Source organism: Antechinus flavipes, chromosome 1 (genome assembly GCF_016432865.1).
Source record: "Antechinus flavipes isolate AdamAnt ecotype Samford, QLD, Australia chromosome 1, AdamAnt_v2, whole genome shotgun sequence".
In the NCBI taxonomy this organism is placed as follows: Eukaryota; Metazoa; Chordata; class Mammalia; order Dasyuromorphia; family Dasyuridae; genus Antechinus; species Antechinus flavipes.
In genome coordinates, this window is record NC_067398.1 from 75892602 (window position 1) to 75913199 (window position 20598).

Genomic DNA, 20598 nt, shown 5'->3' on the forward strand with positions numbered 1-20598 from the left:
TTTTCTGACCTAGCTCTATCCCATATTCCTCAAAGAAGTCTTCCCTGACTATCGCAGCCCTGTACTCCTTCAATATAATGTTGGGATAACTCATTAAGCAATTAATCATGTACTTCCTTATAATGTCTTATTCTCTTATATCTTAAAATTCTTTTTTAAATTGAGTGTGGCTATATGATTAACATCTGTTGACATCTTGTTTGTGATCTTTACAAAACTGGGAGGTCTTTGAGAGACATTGTCTTATGTATATTTGCATCTTCCATAGCACATAGAATGGATACTAGTTTATATTATGAATTTGATAAATACCTTGATGTGGAGTGAAATAATAAATTATACTTCTTCATTCATAACATCTTGTATGTAATATGTAGCTTTACTTATTAATTCAACAAATATTTTTAAGCATTTACTATGCCATTTAACTTCTATTTTCTCAGTTTTCTCAAATGAAAAATGATAGGACCTACCTGACAGAGTTATTATGAGGATAAAATGAGATTGTACTTGAAAACCCATAGTACAATGTGTGATATACAATATAAATTCATATTCTCTTCCCTATTGTGTTCAAGACTCTTAAGGTAGATTCTGGGAATACAAAACAGATATGACTCAGATCTATCTCTCAATATGTTTACATTTTCCTGGTGAGGGGAGGAAGAATAAGGATGATAGGTTATTTGTTATGATATAAGAAAAAATGTGAATAAATGAGAGTTTCAGATAAAGTGTTAGGAAAAAATATAAGGAAGGGAGTAGTAGTAAAAGATTTCATAATTGGAAGTACTAGCTAGGGTGATTCTTAAAGGAATTTCAAATGATGCAGATATGTCAGAGTGCCAAAAGGAGTCCAATGTGTGGACTAAGGTAGACATGAAAGTGGATGATCAATAAATAGATGTTGATGAAAAAAAGAGATTAAAAATCCCAGAATCTCCTAACAAGCAAATCATTGAGACACTCGATGATGAAATGCAATACTGATTTAGAAAACATAGTCATTTTTGTATAGGAGAGTATGGCAGAAGATCATGAGTAATATTGCTTCACAAAATAGTTTTTTTAAAAAGTATGATTAAAAAAGCACACAGAATCCTTGGCATGACACCATGCTGAGCCTTATCTCCAAGAGAATTCATGGATGAGATAGGAAAAATAGTAGAAAGAAAACAACAGATTTTTCAGCCTTTATATATATCATTTTTATCACTAGTGATAGTGAATTTACCACATTTAGACTCACACATTTTCCTTAATGTACAGTATAGATGTAGAAAAACTGAGAGGTATTGAACCCATTCTATAAGAAACTCTCTGACAGAGGAAACTTCCTCCACCAATGTGGCTTGTCTGCTATTGAGAAGTAACTTGTGAGGATTCATATGGTCAATATGTGTCATGTCAGAGTTAGACTTGAATTCAGCCTTCCTTTCACCAAGGCCAGTAGCACTGTTCATTATGTTCTCTCTGCTTCTTCTGTTAGGATGGCATTTTAGAAGAGGAAATTGGGAAGAAAGGCTTGACCAGACCAAATAGAGACAAAAATTCTCTGTAAGAGGTAGCATAATTTTAAAAGTATTGAGGACTCATTTTAAAAGGTAGCTCAGGGAAGGGAAGATTCACACAATACACTGTGTATATATGCATATGCATATATACACACATATAAATATACACATTTATGCTGAAATATATGCATGAAACATACATACATGGGTATATATGTATAAAATGTATGCATATGTTTGTATATAAATAGCAACCAGGACTATAAGACTGAAGGATTATATTTATATACCCAAAGGGCAATTGAGAAGTCTAATGAAACTATGTGTGTGTATGTGTGTGTGTGTATAGATATACTCACATACATACATATGTATATATGGACATTAACACACACATGTGTGTGTTCATATAAGATAATAATATATGCATATTGTAAATGTAAGTAGCAGCCAGGAACTGGGGGATTATATTTATATACTCAAAGGGCAATTAAGAGGAAAATGAAACTACTGACCTATAAATTTTAGAAAAACTTTTTGGAAATAATTTATACAAGTATTACAGGTATCCTGGATAGAAATATGAAGAGTGAAAAGGAAAAATTTCTGAAAGGATTTTCTATAGCTGACCCCAAAAGTAGTGCAAAGTTCAGTAGTGCAAAACATATCTTTAAAAGCTGTTTTCTCTTGTTTAAGGAGTTTCTCATGCAAGATAATATAAGCATCATTGATAGCCGGATTCACAGAGATAATTTTGCTCAGTAACTCCTTACTGAGTTATGTCAAATAAAACTTAAAAGAGGAAAACATCTGTTCACCAAAAGTATTCTTCATTGTCATGGATAATATGTTGTGCTGGGACCAAATAGAAGGATTCTTTAAAGATGATGAGGTCTTCTAATGCTTCTGTTTGTGGATAACTTGACATAATTGAATAAAGCCACAAAAACTAAAAAGGTATCTGTAGCAAGATTCATTTTTGCTTAAAAGATATTCACCAAATACCACCAAATACCTAAATGTATGAAAAATAGCTATTGTTCATTATGGGCAACTCATTAAATTAAACACATTAGTACATGTATCTAAGATCATTACCATACATGGATAATGTCCTGACCTACAATAAAGCAGAAGGAAGAGAATGGACCTTGAATTGCTATGAGGGAACACAGAACAATCCCAGAAGAGTTGTAAGTGGTACCGTAAAGTACAAACTTTGCTTGGTACCATGTTTGCCACAATGAATGGGAATGGCTACCAGGTGCAGTGGCAAGACCCAGGGTTGGTATCATGGGGAGGGGGACAAGACTTCAGTGAGAAGTTCAGACAGAACCCAATCCATGCCCTTTCTCACACCTTAGATGATGTTTGGTGTTGGTGGAGTTCATTACGCTAAGAAAATCACATATTGTTAAAGTGAAGTCATGATTCACTATTTTTATATTACTGTGTTACATATATTTATTACTTACTGTTACTTTTCTTCATCTTTTTGATCTGGGAGATATAATATGCTGATCTTCAGAGCCATGGACAAAAGAAGGAACAAGACAGGTTAAAAGACTATTTATTATTCATGTATAGACCAAAAAAGAGTTGTATATCTATCCTCTATACAGCTATTGGTAGACCTCTTGAAGCACACATCTGACCATGCTCATCAAGAATCTTCCTTATTTCCCATTGCCTTTGATTAAAGTACAAACTCCTCCTTTGTTATTTAAGTCATTTACAATATGACTTCAGGCATATTGGACATTACCCTCCTTCAGGCATTCTATAGCAGATTCTTTTCTGCTACCCTGCTCTCTTGCTTCTGTATCTTGGCACAAGCAAAAATGCATTCTCATATCATCCCCCCACCTGCTAAAATCTTGAGCTTCCTTTAAAACTCAGATCATGTGCCATATCCTTCTGGAAGCCTTTCCTGATTCCTCCTGGTTGTTAGTACTCTCTTTCTATGCCTAAAATGATTATTTGCATACTTATCTGTCTGCATGATTCAAAACCCTCTCCTAGTAGAATGAAGGCACTGTTGTCAATAATTTTATATTTTCTTCTCTCATTTTGTGTCTTGTGTCTCTGACATAATTCCTAGCACCTAACATGTCGTTCATAAAAACGCTGAATTGTAGTGGAATATATTCTCATGACAGGTATAAATGGTTAGATTAATTAATTATGTGAAATCCTCAGTTAAAATATTTAAATGAAGAGTACCTTTCTGTGTATATTTTCTCTATTACTTCGTATTAGCAGCAAGTATTTTTTGCTTCTTTTTTGTCTTTGCTATTTTCCACATGTCTTTGGGAAGAGTAGAGTGCTCAAATTCTCATTTTAGTGCATTTCCTAAAAGCTCCTCGTGATGATATCTGAACAGGCAAACATAAAGTTTATTGCCACATCTGGGATTGTTTCATAGCTCTTCCAAATTGAGAAGCAGCTTTTTTCCCTTTTAAACCATGATTTATATAAATCATCTGATCAGTGACAATGCGATATTTATTGAATTGCTAAAGCTCCAAAATATTAACTATTAAAAGCCTCGAGTCAGTTTTCAAAGTGTCTGTCTCCTAAAACTCATTTGCTAAGAAAATAATTAAAGATTCAAAGAAATAAAATTTGACATACAAATTTGCTGTTTTTCCCACATGATCCATATTTTATTCTCTTTTCTACCATCCTCTTTACAACTTCCACATCACTAAAAAATATGCTTTATTTATTCTCCTACTGGGCCCAATTTTACTCCTCTCAAATGACATGGAAAGGGATTAAAAGACATTTAGGTTTCTTTTAGTCTAGCTGCCTATTTTTCGTCAGATTTATTGTGATAGGCTATTTGAGATTCATGTTTCAATCAAATTATCATTTGTATTGGAAAAATAGTTCATTTTATTTGAGGAAAGATCCACTGAACAGCTGTTCTAGAATTTCGCTTGAGATAGGATCCTAATTTAGGACAAAACTCATTATTCAGTTTTCCTTTGATTCAAATTTGTTTGCTAAAATGTCAAAAGGTCAAACTATAAAATCTTGATAAAACATGATTAATCTAATACCAATGAATATAGAATTACAAGGGACCTCAGAAGCCGTTTAGCCCAATCCTCTCATTTTATAGATGAGAGAAGGGAGGCTCAGAGAATTTATTGGACTTGCCCAGGGTCACCTGGCTAGTAAGTAGCAAAGATAAGATTTGAATCCAGGGTTTCACTGACTCTAAATCCACAGTCTTGATGCATTTTGCTTCTCCTAATGATTATCTTTCCACATCAATGTTAAAATACTTCTATTTTGTATTTTATTATCTTCCAAGTCAGGAGCATTTTACTTTTGGTAAGAATCTACACTCTGATTGGTCTAGTAATTATATTATATTATATGATATAATGAAACATTATATTACATTATATAATATGATGCTGTTATATTGTATTATGTTGTGTCATGTTATATCTTATGTTACAGCATGTCATATCAAAGCATAGAAATATAATATTATTTCATGTAGTACATGATAAGGCTCTATTTTTTTATATCAGGTTAATTTGAAATTGAAAAGGACACTTCTATCTTTCCAAAGCCAAAATGTTGGATATGTTTCAACCTCTTCTCAGTTCCAAGAGTTCCTCCCCCTCCCCCACTGCCCAAGATGAAAAACCCTTGTTTTCCTTCATTCTTAAATACATTTTATTTTTATTTTGGGATGAGGCAATTGGAGTTAAATGACTTGCTGAGGATCCCACAGCTAGTAAGTATTAAGCATCTTGAGATTGGATTTGAATTCAGCTACTCCTGACTTCAGGATTCTATTGTAGTTGCCCCTTTTCATTCATTTTTAGCAGAATTAAAGCTAAGACTGCCACTTTAATAAAGTTACCTCAAACTCATTATAGAAATGAAAATAGACACTGATCTTACATAGCTTGTCATATTTGAGAGTTTTAAGAAACATTACCAAACATAAATTATTTATATTATAAGAAATGATAGTGATAACTTTTATTATGCAGCATTTACTTTTGTTTGTTTGTAATTTCTTTAAACATGGTACCTTTCTCCATGTTGGCTATTTTTAACCTAATTCTTTCTCTGTAGAAATGAAGAGGCATGGGGAAAACCTGTTTCTATGAGAAGCAAGTAGGAGAGAGTTGTGAAAGTTGTACTCTTGTTGGCTTCATGTAAAACCCAGCATTTCAAGTATATATATGGAAGTCATTAAATTATGAACACTACTACTTGGTATGAACATAGACTGGAGATAGAGTAAATGGAAATTGAGGAGGTTGAAGTGTGCCAGGATGCGCAAAGCATGCAGAGGTGAGAGTGGAGAAGGGACAATAATTCAGTTATAGAGAAGAAAGGTTTTTTACTTTAAAGGTTAGAGTTGGAAATTTACCCATTTTAAGGGACGTGCTGGGAGTTCATGTGGCAAATGAAGCAAGAAAACAACAGTGACACTGTACCCATGCATACTTTGCCTAGGAGCCCATCCTACAACTATTATTTAAACTGCCTCTGGAAAAATAATCCACATCAAAAGAAAAAAAAAACTTACAAGGTCCCAAAGGAAGACCCTCTCTCAATAGATTTATGATTAAAAGCTAGGCCATAGTAGGGGGGATACCTATCTATAGTAGCCTAACTACTAATTGCAAACTAAGGAGATGTGGATAGCTTCAGTACTACTGTTATATGGAAGTCTTAGATAGGTATTAAAAAACCTTAATAATGGCCCTGCCTTTGCAGAATCTAGGATATAGTACAAACATATAAGAAAGATGAATATATAGAAAGGTATAGAAATAGATGAGAATATATATATACAATGTGTATAGATGTGATATATTTATCATTATATAGTATATATCATATATACTGTATGCATAGAAACAAATGTGTTATGTATTTGCACATATGTATATGCATTTATATTATATTATGTATATTTATGTTTGTATATGTATGTTTAAAGAAATTTTAGGCTGTGGATAGTTGAGTAGGAGTGAGAGTGGTGGAAATTTTTCTACAATCAATGGGAGTTTTAGGGACTTTGCAAGAAAAAAAGGTGACAGTTGTCTTATTAATTGCAGTGTCTGGGAGCAGCAGCTCATTGTCTTTGAGGAGCCCTCTATCTAAATGGATAAGCTGGGAGGTATTTGCTACTAGAAGTATTTATTCATAGGAATTGCCTGAGTGAAAAAAGCCAGAAGTGATGGAATCAATTCTGATCTTCCTTTCTTCTATTTGTATTATTCAAAATTTATCCAGTTAAAGAATACATTTGCAATATTTAATGTTATTTCTTATGAATAATGTTAGTCAACCCCATTTTTAGACTAGAGAGTTTTACTCTTTAAACTGAGGTTATAAATATAATCCATTCCATTAAACTTCTAAATGCAGAATTGCTATGAACACAAGTTATTTTATAAATCTCTTTCATAGATATGTGTAGGTTTCTGTGTATATGTATTATAGATACACACAATTGTATATACATATATTATACATATACATACATAAATGTGTACTTTACAAACATCTTTTTTGAAAGGCATGATGAATAAATTAAAAGAGAACAAGATGTTAATTTAATAGGGAACACTTAGGTTGAAATAACACCAATGAACTATATTGTTTTTCTCAATGTCCCAAGCAGCTTTTATGGTCCATTAAAATATATCACTGAACTGCATTAGTAGAAGGAATTTCCATATCAGGAACTATCTGAACTAATTAGATCACAGGCATATTTTCCTCCCTCTGATCAAGCATTGTGCTAGGTACTAAGAATACAAAACAAGAATGAGAAAATATTAACCTATATAAAATGCTTACATTCTACATTCTAGGCTATAAATAAAGTTCCTTCCAATTATAAATCTCTTACTTAAGTACTCTGAACATATGAATTACAAACAAAATTCCTAAAGTGATTTTCATTTAAAAAAAACATTAGATGTCTCAGTGGATAGAATACCAGCTTTGAATTCAGGAGGACCTGAATTCAAATCTGATCTCAGACACTTAGCACATCCTAGCTGTGTGACCCTGAGCAAGTCACTTAATCCCAATTCCCTCAGCAAAATAATAATAATAATAATAATAATAAAAAAAATAAAATAAAATAAAATACAAGTTTGAAGTTGTCCTGCTCATCTCTGTACTGCTAAACTAACTCAACAGACTGTCCATGTGATGTTAACAAAGAGGAGAGTGATGTAGTGAAGTTGTAAATATAGCCTACATTAATAATAATGATATTTCAAAATTTTATGGGATTTGATAGCTTACAGAAATCCACATCATTCAATAGATAAATCTAACATTTACATAATTTACATAAGGAAACCCATGCAATATATACATGACTAGCCATATTTTAATCTATGGAATTTAATATCATTTTCAGCTGTTTTTACTGTCTACTCCTAGAGCATCTTTTACCTTTAATGCGTTCTTCCTAAAAGCCCTATTTTGAAAGGTCAAGACAAGTCACAATTCAATTTTGCATTCCACTACCATGCTTTAGCTGACTTTTCCTTCTACCTCTTCAATCCTCTTTTCCAAATGGTGAGTTCCTCCTGACTTTCTGTAAACTCCCAAGAATCAACATTGCAAATTGATCCAAAAGGCAGTGAAGAACAGTCATAGGCAAGAAAGTTTGTTGCAACAAGCTATTATCAGTGATTTGTATTCAAGAAATTATGTACTATTTGTCATCAAGAAAATGTATAAGGAAAATGGGTCCCTAATGTAGCAAGATTAAAATTTAGTCCAAAGGAATAGTGTAAGTTTCTAGCAAAATCATGAAAAACTTAAAGAATGGCTTATATAGTGCATTACTATAAGTAGGTTCTCCATAAAATATTTTTGGTAGGACATAAGTAAGGATGAAACTGGGTATGTAGGAATGGATGCATTGCTACTATCTCAGTACCAGTAAAATGAGAACACACATTGAGCTCATAGATCTTACAATGCAATTCCACTAGATAGACAGCACCAATATTACCATTACTACTATCATGTGAAATACATTAGATTTAGAGCAAACAAAAGTTTAAAGCAGTTAAGTGGTGTGCTCAGAGTGAGATCACCAAAAAATGACAAAATTAGGAAATAGCCATGTAGTCTAACTTAAATCTTCTTATTAAAATAGGATGTTTCTTAGCTAAAAAAATGTCAGTCTTACCTTCTTAATATTTGTTAATAATTTAGTTGTCAAGCTCTCTCTTTTTTTTTTTTTTTTCAAAATCAGCTTTGGATGCATTTTCTTTTTTTGTTAGAATGAAAGCAATCATTGATATGTATTTGCTTTTATAGTACTCACTTTTCCTATTCATAGGGACTACTTATGTCCGACCTGTGGTAGAGCATTCTGAACTCAAATTGTTCTGATTGGCCACAGTCAGACACCTTAACTTGACTACAACATAGTAATGACATTTTGATCCTCTTTGAGAACAAAGGACAACCAATTTACTTTTCCAAATATACCCCTTCCCCTACTATGAGGTCCATTGCCATGTAACAAGATTTCAGTTGACTTTTCAATGAGCCGCTGCAAAGCATAGAGCTAAATCATTTGGTGGCAGAAGCATGCTTCCCAAAATGAGTGTGACAATATCTGTGAGAGAACTCAGCTCAGGAAGATAAGCACCTGAATTGCCTTTAGGAGAACAATGAAATGTTTTCAATTATGTTTTAGAAGAGGGAAAAAATATATTTTAGTACCATTTCTATCCCTTCAATCCTTATATATCACATGGGTGACATTATAGCCAAATGCTCATAGTGCCATTAAAGATTCTGGCTTAGATAGAGGTCTTTGGGGTGTCCTTTTTTTTTCCTTTTTTAAAAATCATTCATATAAATAAAGGATAGAGTTCATCTAATTTAGGAGTTATATGCCACTGTCTAAATATGTGCATGTGATTACTTTTAGCTCAGACCTTATTTATTTTTCCATTTATATTTTTAAAAAATCCAAATAATTTAGGTGTTTCCATAAATTGGAAAGCATCCTTTGGTGAAGCTTCATCACGTCAGAGGAATGCTGTATATTTATCTTGGAAAAGTGTATGTTTTAGGTTGCTTTTCCAGGATCAAATCTTGCTCTAAATTTCTATTTGACAAAAGCAGTCTCGTGTTTAGTGGCTACACTACAAAGGCACCGCTACAGATGGTGTTTAGAGAATATAAAAACCAGAGGCCATAGTTTGCATATCACATTCTAACATCAAACAAGATGGGCTTTTATCATGCCTTCCCCTACTCCCTTATAGCTCCTCCCCCATTTTATATTTAACCTAATAATTTATCCTTTGGGAAAGCATGTTTTTAGAAATTGCCACATGAGAGTAAGGATGTGGTTATCATTCATTTAAAAATATTTTATTAACACTAAAAAATGGTCTCTTCCCAATTACTCCCTGTGCCCCCTCCTCATAGAACATTCCCATATACTTCATAAAAGATGTATAATTTAGCTGATCTTAAATAACAAACAAAATGGACTTTCACCTTTATAAAAATGGGAGAGTAATTCATGAAACTACATATTTCTATTTTATACAGCTTCCTTTTTTCTTTTTAAGAGCTCTTGTTTTTAAGAAAGTTGTCTTATAAAGCTAAACAAACATATTATCCATATAGGCAACATATGCCTCATTCATCATCTGTAGTCCTTTATTTCTGTGCTAAGAAGTGTCACTTTCCCTTCCTGGCCCCCTGTAGATTTTGTGGTATTCACATTTTCCCTTCCTCTCCATAAAGTTACCTGTACATGCCTCTAGGTAGAATGTATTCATGTAGCCTTGGAATAAGAGAGCAATTTGTTTTCCCTGAGTGCCTAGGCATTTTAGAAGAGTACAACTTTAGTTTGTTGCTTTGATTTGAATGTTAACAATCACCACTAGTAACCAACCAATCTGGTCTTCAAATCTTAATAGAACTCTCACTCATTTCCTCTTGTAATAAAGCACAAGGAGTTCATCCAATATTATAAGCTTTCCTTTATGTCTCATGACACTGTAGGAGTATTACATGACATTGTAGACACTGAAAATTTTACTCTTAATAAATTATTTCTTATTTTTGCTATGTGACCTGATTAACTACTTTACTGATCAGATTTTATTTGGAAATATCCTAACTCCATTTCTCTGACACAACATTTCGATGGCAATGTATCAAAGTTCTCTTTTGTCCACTATGCTGCATTCTTTGAAGAAGAAAAGATGAGAGGACGTGGACATATTTCAATTTGGGCCTATATGGATGGGCAAAAATAAAAGTCTAAGAATATCATTCATAAGATTAAAAAAAAATTCATCTTTATTGCACATGTTGAGCGTATATCAGATTGCTTGCTATCGTGGATGAGAGGGAAAAAAAAATTTTTTAAATAATTTTAAATTAAATTTTTTTTTGCAAAGGTGAATATTGAAAACTATCTTTGCAGGTATTTGTAAAAAATAATATTACTAATTTTTTTTTAAAAATCATCTTTTTGTACTTCTTCTCCCATCAATTTTTAAGCCCTTTCTACTTTGGACTTGTGAGTTCCTTAGTATAGCCTCAGACATATCACTTTATTTCTCTTGAGCCCTAGTTCTCTCAATTATAAAAATAAGAGAGTTGGATAATTATTTTTCTAAGATCCTTTACAACTCTAAATACAGGTTTGAGAAAAGATAAATACATACATTTTAGTTGTGGTAGAACATATATTTTGTTTTTCTAAGGAACAATATTCTGCTCAGTTTACTTAGAAATTTAGTTATTTAGTTACTTTGATTGGATTGTTAACATTGGCAGCTTTTAATTAAAATGAAAGAATATTTTCCTTTATGGATACCTTCAATTTCCCATACAATGTGCCATGCTTATTAAAACCTGATAGCTTAATTTAAAACTAAAGGTTCCCTTCATATTGAAATTTGCTCAATTTAAAATAATTCTTTTCAGTTATATTCTGATCTCTTTGTTGAAGTAAAAATATTTTTGGTTTTTATCACATTTGAGAGTGAACAGGGCCTACCAGGTACTACCTGGATCAATCAAAGCCAGTGTATGTGAGATTTGATTATGCTCTAAACAGGTATTAAAATAAGTTAAATCATAAGAAATTAGACTGATGTTTTGAAAATAGTGAGGAAAAAGTGGAATCATCCAGAGCAACAACTCAGAGGCAACCATGAAAGGAGAAAGCGCAATATAACAAAGAAGAAAGATCTCAAGAAGTATTGATTACATGGGCATCTTGGAGTGTGAGATTTAGACTGATGTCACCATTTCCCCCTACTTATCAGGAGAGTACCTGGCAAAGGTCTATTTTTTTCCTCAATTTCACTTCTTGATATGTCTGTCCATAGACAGTGTAATTTAATTTTTTTCTTGGTTACTCAAATATTTCTAATAACCTGAAATTTTTTTTTCTGTATTAATATTTTTACTTTCCCCAGTTACATGTAAATTACTTTTTACATTTGTTTTTAAAACTTTGAGTTCCAGAATCTCTCCCTTGCTCCCCACTCTTTCCACTAAGAAAACATATGTAAATTTATGCAAAACATTTCTATAAAAGTCATGTTGTAAAAAAAATTCATATATAGCTCCACCCTCAAAAAAAAAAACCTTCAAGAAAAATAAAGTTAAAAAGTATGCTTCAATTGATATGCAGACACAATCAGTTCTTTCTCTGGGTATGAATAGAATTTTTCGTCACAAGTCCTTCAGAATAGTCTTGGATCATTGCATTGCCTGAATTTTTTTAACTAGTCAGGAATCAACTAGAGATACATATCAATTATAAATTGAATCAGAGAGGCAAATCTTTGTGTATATATTAGGAATTCTAACTAGGGCTTAGAGTTATTTTGTTTGTATTACTAATATATTGATTAAAATATAGCTTTTGGAATGCAGAGAGGGGGAAGTTATGTGTAACTTAAGGGATATTATATTGCCCCTATAATTTAAAATGAGCTAATTATTATAACAGGTTATTGCAATAGAATGAATGACAGAAACAGAAAATAATTTATATGGGAGAGCCAAAGCCAGAGAACCAGAATGTGTGTGTGGGGGGAGTTCTAACTAGGAGCATGAGGGCAAAGGGAAGAGTGGGAACCAGGAAGAATTCAATGAAGGGGGTAGTCTGGGAAATGAACTTTTAAGGATTAATAGGATTTCAACAGGCGGAAGAGGATGTGAACATTTTGGAGATGATCAGGGTTCCAGTTTGGCACTAAATGATGGACACACAAAATATTTGGCAATGAATATTTGATCTGTGCAGAAATTTTGATGTTTGTGCAGAGCTAATTAAAAAATTAACTGCTGTCATTTGGGATTTAAAAATAATAGAAGACAGTAATTAGTTGGCCTCTGTTTTAACTGCACAAGCATCTGTTTCCAGTACTCATCAGCAGTGATTAGAATCTTTAATTTGAGGACTTAGAGTATACATGGGAAACCATGTTCCCTTCCAAAAAAAAATTGCTTTTTCTACATTTAAAGTTTGATAACATTCCTGTTTTCCATTGCTTTAAAGAATACTGAGAAATCACCAATGAGGATTCAGTGTATTAGTATTAAAGCACAGGTTATTTTAACAAGGCTACTCATTCTCTTTCCTAAAGTATTTAATCAGTTTTTGGCTTGGATTATATCTTGATATGCTTATCCAGCATGACTGAATGGCTTGATTCTTAATAATGAAGCTAGTTAGGCAGAAGAGCGAATGCTGGCTCCAGTAATGAGCATGCAGAGACAAGACACTAACTTCCCCTGTCCTGTGATGATATGATGATTCCCCAAGCACAAAGAAATGCTATTAATTAAATATATACTGCATGTTATCACGAAAGATTACTTTTTCTAGGAACAATTATCATTTGGCTTTCTGTTATAGTGTGCATGGAGAATAGATAATGTGATTACAGACATTCCTTTGGCTTCTCTTAAGATCTGAGCTCAAATATTTCAGATGAGAAATATTGCTGAAGCAATGGCCCCACCAAAGATCTAGGAAGGAAATACTTAAGAATGTGATTTTCCTTTTGTTTAGACTGTTGCCATTGCGTAAACATCTGCTGATTTTTTTTTTTTTTTTTTTTTTGCTACATTTGCAATTCTACAACATGTGGTTCCAAAAAAAAAAAAACCTTAAGGGAAGCTTTTGACAATTTTGCCTTCCTTTTTTTATTTTTTATTTTATTTTATTTTTTTAAAGAAATGGGAGCTAATGAAGTTTACAATCATGTCAACTCTTGGACTATTCAGCAGCATTTAGATTATCTACCAGCAGTATTTTCATATGTGTTTCAAGAGAACTTTCAAGAATTTTAATTTTTAAAAATATAAGAATTCAAGGAAGGATATTATAGAAATTCTTTAATTTGCAGATGAAAACTAGAACACTACAGTAGTAAAATAGTAGCATTAAACTGGAACTAAATGGTCATTTATACCAATCTGCTAATCTACTCTCTACTTGAATATTTTTAGTGATAGACTGATTGATTAAAAAAATTGTCAAGTCCATTTTACACAGTGTTCATTATTAAATACTTCTTTTTGTCTTTGTGGAAAAACCTTTCCCTATGATTTTATACTATAATTCTAGTGCTAACATTTTGGGATAAGTATGCTCTGCCTATCATATCAAACCCTTTTAGGTAACTAAAGATGGCCATTTTGTCCCCTTGATTCATCACTGATGTCTTAATTGTGATGTGGAACTGGCTCAGGGTTCTGAAAACATATGGCCACAGGGTATAAGTGCTAGTGGGTTCTACCAAAAAGTAACACTTAAAAGAGTGTATTTCATTGAGGTCAGTGACTGCTCTGGGGACTTTTTATTTTAAATCACTTTATATTTTATACTATTCACCTTCCTTTCTCATTCTCTCTTCTTATTTAACTTCTATCTTTCACCAGCTCTATTACCTAAAAGGATATCAAACTTGAGAGTTTGGATGCAATCTGAACAGGCTTTCAAGCTCCTTCCCTTAACTATCTTTGTCCCAAAGACAGATTACATATATTTATATTATCTTACCTGATAAACTGTAAGTTCCGTGAAGTCAATGACAGTTTGTTACTTAAAAATACATTAAACTAAAATGATCTATAAGTTTTTACAAAGTACTCATATTTTTATCTCATTTGATCAGCATAAAACAAGGCAGGTAATGTAGATATACTTATCTAGAATTTACAAATGAGGTAACACAACTATGAGTGATTTGCCCCCAAAACACAAAAATTAACTTATCTCCAAATCAATTGGGTTTTCCCCTTCTCCTCTGCTATTTTACTCAGGGTATAATGAATGAACTTACATTAATTACTTTTATTTTGTTAACCTACCTTTGGAGTAATCAATTGACATAAACAAACCTTTCTTGAATTATTGCTTATTTAAAATATTTTTTTAAATAATTTTTATTTTATTAAGAAATATTTGAATTTTTCTCATGTTATTTTCCTAAATTACTTATTTTTATTAATAACATGACAATTATTCTACTTACTTATGCTCAAACACATACCTATCTTAAAGTTTTCCATCTTCTAATCTCTTACCCCACTATCATATTAAATAATTGAGTAAGTCAAAGAGTGATTAGACTTGAAATCACAAGAAACTGTTGCAATAAAAAGTTCTCAGTTTTTGAGTGACTTTCAAGCAATTAAATTTCATTTTACTTATCTATAAAATAAATGGTTTATATGAGACGATCAATTTTTTTTCATATATCCTGTGATTTATGACTTTTCTTTCTCCCCTTTTTAGTACCCATCTCTTTGTTTCCATTCCGATGTATCAATTTAATTAAGATTGTGAATATCTTTTCCTTTTTGTCCCCCTATTTAAAAAAAAATATATATCCTTTTCATTCTTGAATATGTACTCCACACAGTGAATCATCACATGATAAAAACTTTTTAAAAAATAGAGAGGAAAAAAAAAATCAATAAAAGTAACCAATAGATTATTACTTCAGTCTGACATTGTATTCAATATCACACACTCACAATTTCCCATCTTTAAAATGAAGGGTAAAAGATATGTTTTTCTTATTTTCTCTGGGGCCAAGATCAATCCCATAATCAAAGCCTTTGGTTTTGTTTTGGTTGTCATTGCTATGCATATAGAAAATTAGAATTTCTGAACTAGAAGCATCATGAATAGTGTCTAGCTAACATTCTTTCTTACCTCAGAGTCATTATACATTTAAATCATTCTAGTTATTGGGGATTTATTTTACATCAATTCATATACAGTGTCTTCTCATGCTTCTCCAAAATTTATTTAGTAATCTATATAGTAGTCACTTCTTAGGGTGCAATAATATCTCATCACAGATTCATATTCAGATTTGATTAGCCATTCTCCAACTGACCACTGCTACCATGATAGTTTGAGCCCTTAGCAAGTCATATCTGCATAACTGCAAGTTTCCTAAATGGTCACATTACCTTCAATCATTCTGTCATCTCAACTTCTCCTGTGTCTGATCTCTTGTCCCTCTCATTAATCCTTAGTAACTGTTGCCCTGATAATCATGTGTACTTTTTATTCCCTTTAAAATCCGTACCAATTAATGAAGATTATGTGTTGTATATTGGAAAAAAATGTTCCGTTTGAAATGAGGTCAAATTATAGCTCTTCCACTTGCTACTTCTCTGACTTTTGGGAAGAAAATTAGGTTCTATATACTTCAGTTATTTCATTTGTTTATAACTGGGCTTCTATTCATTCCTAGGACATTTTGCATGCTACTGTGTATAGAGAAGGAACTATAACTCCATTCTGATGGAAAGAATGCTAAAGTAATGAGAAGCTAAAAAGCTTTACAAGTTGATGAGAGAGGGGTTAGAAAGAGAGAAGGGATAAAGAGAAGAAAAGAGGATAGGAGAAAAGAAAGGAAGAGGAAGAAAGAGGGACAGAAAGGAAGGGAGGAAAGGAGGTAAGGAGAGATACATCCAGGGAGAGATAAAAGTGAAGTGGAAGAGATGAGGGGGAGGAGAGTAGAAGAAGTAGAAAGAAAAGGAGGAAGAAGAGGAAGAGGAGGAGAGGCATGTGGTTCCAAATGTGTTTTGAAAGAAACATGTGGAGATAATAGCTATCAACTTATAATGATTCCATTTATCTTCATCATTTTTCTGATTTTCAGTTTGGTTCCCCCAAACTGTAAAGAGGACATCTTTGGGTAATATGAAGCCCTCTTTGTTGTTCAAATTTGAAGTCTCTCCTCACTCTAAAAAAGAGCTTATTCACTCTTGTATATTCTGCTCTGTATAACATTTCCAATTTCTATTTGCCTTTGTGTAGATAAGTAAGTGTATTCTCCATTCGTTAGTTATGATTGCCTTTGTATGACCTGTATTAGGTGGGAAGGAGTTAAACTCTTGAGTATAAGCTGAGGGAGACTCTTCCCCTTAAGGATAACTAAAGATGTGGTTTTTCTTTTAAATCAGATTCTTTCCCCTAGATAAAAGATATCAGAAGGGCAAATAGTTATAATTTTAGCCTAACATCCCTCTTGGTGATTGAGCTATGTCTCCTCTTTTGCCTTTACAGTAGCAATCACCATCTCCAATGGGAAACTGACTAGATTCCCAAAATATCTATCCATGACATCCACAAATCACATCTATACATTTAGAATACCTGAACAGACATATTTGTCTTACATGGAAGAAATATCTTACATATAAAATATAGGTTTCTACAAACTTTATGTCTATGAGCTTTTGTTTATCCTTTAAGTTCCAGATGTATTCAAATTTACTTCAAATTACAGTAATTTCCTGCTCTGATGGCCTGCTAGATTATATTATTATAAATATTGTTCTTTGTTTTCCAGTTAACCAATCATTGATTAACCCTACTTTCTGATTAACATCTTATTTAGCTATTTAGTTCCTCTGTGTGTTGTCTGCCCAACAGTTATTACTGAGTTATTTCATTCATCTCTGATTTCATATGACCCCATTAGTGAGTTTTTTTTTTTTGGGGGGGGGGTGATGATACTGGAGTAGTTTGCCATTTCCTTCTCCAGCTCATTTTTCACATAAGGAAACTGAGAAAAACGTAGGTAAGTTACTAGTCTAGGGTCACATAGGTAGAAGTGTTTGAGATTGAATTTAAAGTCAGGTCTTCTTGACTCCAGGTCTGAAGCTCTATTTCACTCCTTAGCTACCCCTACCCAACACTAAGGACTTGTAAAACAAGAATTTTGTTTTAGATGTCATAGGAATATAAAATCAGATTTAGATCTGGAAGAATAGTAGAAGTTATTTATTTTAGTGGTGTTAAACAAATAGAAATAGGAGTCACCCAAACTGTATATAAGCATTCCTACTAGTCACACACTAACTTTAAAAACACCATATTAACATTATCTATGTTCTATGATATTTTCAGGGTGGTGTCTCATGTGCAATTGCTATGTAATATTTCTGGTGCTAAAAAGGCTTCTGCTATAGACACAGAAAAAAAGTCATAGATCAGCCCTTATAGAGAGAATGGCAAGCAGGAAAATTCAAAGAATGACATTTTGTGACTTTCAATAGAAACCATTTATTCAATTGCAGAGATAGAGAAGAACAGTATCCACATTGCTGAATTCATGGATTCAATTCACATATTTGTTGAGTGCCTAGGGGCAAACATTATTCTAGGCTCTGGGAGTACTAAGACTTAATAGTCCCTACCCTCAGGGTACTTGTGTTTTATTCTATATTTTATCTTTTTAACATCTAAGTTGCTCCCTTGAGCATTTTCTTCCCAGAAAGAGTAGTTTATCACCACCATTTCTCTTAGAAAAATCAATGGGAATCTTTGCTTCTTTTAACTCCACAAAAGACATAGACAGTTGGTTAAGTGCAGCTGTCTTGAAGCACATTGTGGATGTTACTTGAGAATTCGCTTTGATCCTAGTCATTTCTCCACAGGCCTGTTTTATTTTCTTCATGACACTTTTTGAGGTAGGGGAAATGCTGGTTGGCTAGAGTGCCTGGCCAAGTGCCATGCTAAAGTGGGAGCATGCTAAATGCAGAAGGACTTGGGTGCCGAGCAGATCAAAGAGTCTGTCATATGTTGGCTTCTCAGGACAGTTCAAAGGCCTAAATGGATTCTGGCCTACAGTCCTCTCTTTTGTTTCTTTGATATCCATGTACAAGTGGCTCCATTCCCTTTCTAGTGCTCCCCCTCCTAAATCAGCCTTTACCTTCCCCCAGCATTTTTTAACTGCCTTTTATCTAATTATCTAAGGGACTAAGATTGAATGTCAGAACATCTATGTTCTACTTCTATTTCCAGTGCTGGCACCAACTCAGCATGTGATTTTGAATGAGGCACTTGGTGAATCTATTAAAGTGGATGAAGACATGAGGACGTGTGTCTCATGCTGGGGTACAATGTGTCCTCCTCTGTTAAGGCAGGTGCTTGGACTTAAGGGTGGCAATTTCCATTGGGATCCCTGCCAAGTAAGCCACAGGGATCCCTGGGGGTCAGTGGGCTTCTAAGAAAGGTACATTTGTTCCCTCTTTTTATTTAGCCTAGGGATTCTTCCAGAGGAGGCCTGGCCAGCCTGAAACTTCCTGATACCTTTGCAAAGACAGTCCTCTTTCTCCCAGCCACCCTATTATTCTTGGCTTCACTTCAGGCACACCCTTGCTGTGCATGTACAATAGCAGGAAGGGGAAAGTTCGCAAGTTGGGAGACACAACTTCCCTTGCGTGTCTCCCAGGTGCTACCCCATGTCCCTTTTGGAAGTCCCGTAGGAAGTCTAATGCTCACTCACCAACTCCTTTTATATTCTCTATCAATTAACTTTTCAGTGGCTCCTGTGGGTCATTCCTCAGGATACTGGATGCTTCTGGTCAAAAGATCATAATGAATCAGTCCTAGAGCAGCACAGGAAATAAGAAGTCTTCTGCTTTAACACTCACATTTTACAAAAAAAGGAGACCTGCTTGGAGACATGAAGTGACTTATGCAAGATCACGTTGTTAATAAGTATCCATAAGAATTCGAACTATCCTCCTCCTCTTTCTATTATATGAGATGAATCATAGGCTTATAGATTGAGATCTGGAAGGTAATTTATAGGTCCTCTAAGCCAATACCCTCATTTAGCACATGAGAAAATTGAGGCTTAATGATCTTAAATGACATATTCAAGGTCACATTGATATCCTCTGTCTCCAAATCCAGAACTTTTTAAACTATGTCACCCTGATACCCCAAGTATCCTGACAGAAGTATATAGTGGTCTCTATATATCTCAGTGAGTTTCACTAATCATTAGTGGCTTATGCCAAGCTGGTTTAATTTCCAAACTAGTTACATTATTATTAGAATGTTTCAATCACAAATGTTGCAAATTATACCATAAGAATTTTTCATTTAAAACTTCATGATGCTATATGATGTCCAAGCAACTTTGACTTCACTGATGTAAAAATTCCTTCCATGGCTCCAGATTAAAACCTTTCTATGACTTTCTCATCTATATGATTATGGTCTATGAACTATCCTAGTTCTGCTGGAGATGATTCTTCTAGTGTTTTGGAAGACTTCATCCAAGTCTGTTGTTGTAGCTGTTGTTGTTTGTTTGTTTTTACATTTTGTGAGTACTAAGATAGCACTCAGTCTATCCATCTGTTATCCCTCCCTAAAGTCAACATGAAGTCAATATACTTTTCCAGGCATATATTTCTTTGATGAAATCTCTTACACAGCTCCTAAGTATAGCTTAGTATTCCTGCTGGTTTTATTCTAGCCTTTAGGTCCCTTCAACCTTGAATCTTTAGAGACTATGCTCTTCTAGGATGAGCAAACTTGAATTGAAGAAAGGGGAGAAAGCAGTATGTACATTAAAAGGATGAGTTTTTGTACTGGGAAACAATTTAGGAATGTTAGAAGCATTTCACAAAAGCATCTAGCCCTCTTTTTTTTTTTTTTTTTTTTTTTTTTTAATTAGATACTGAATTCAGCATCAGCATTGCTTGTCCCAGTTAGATATGTGAGGACTTTTCCAATATCTTCCTG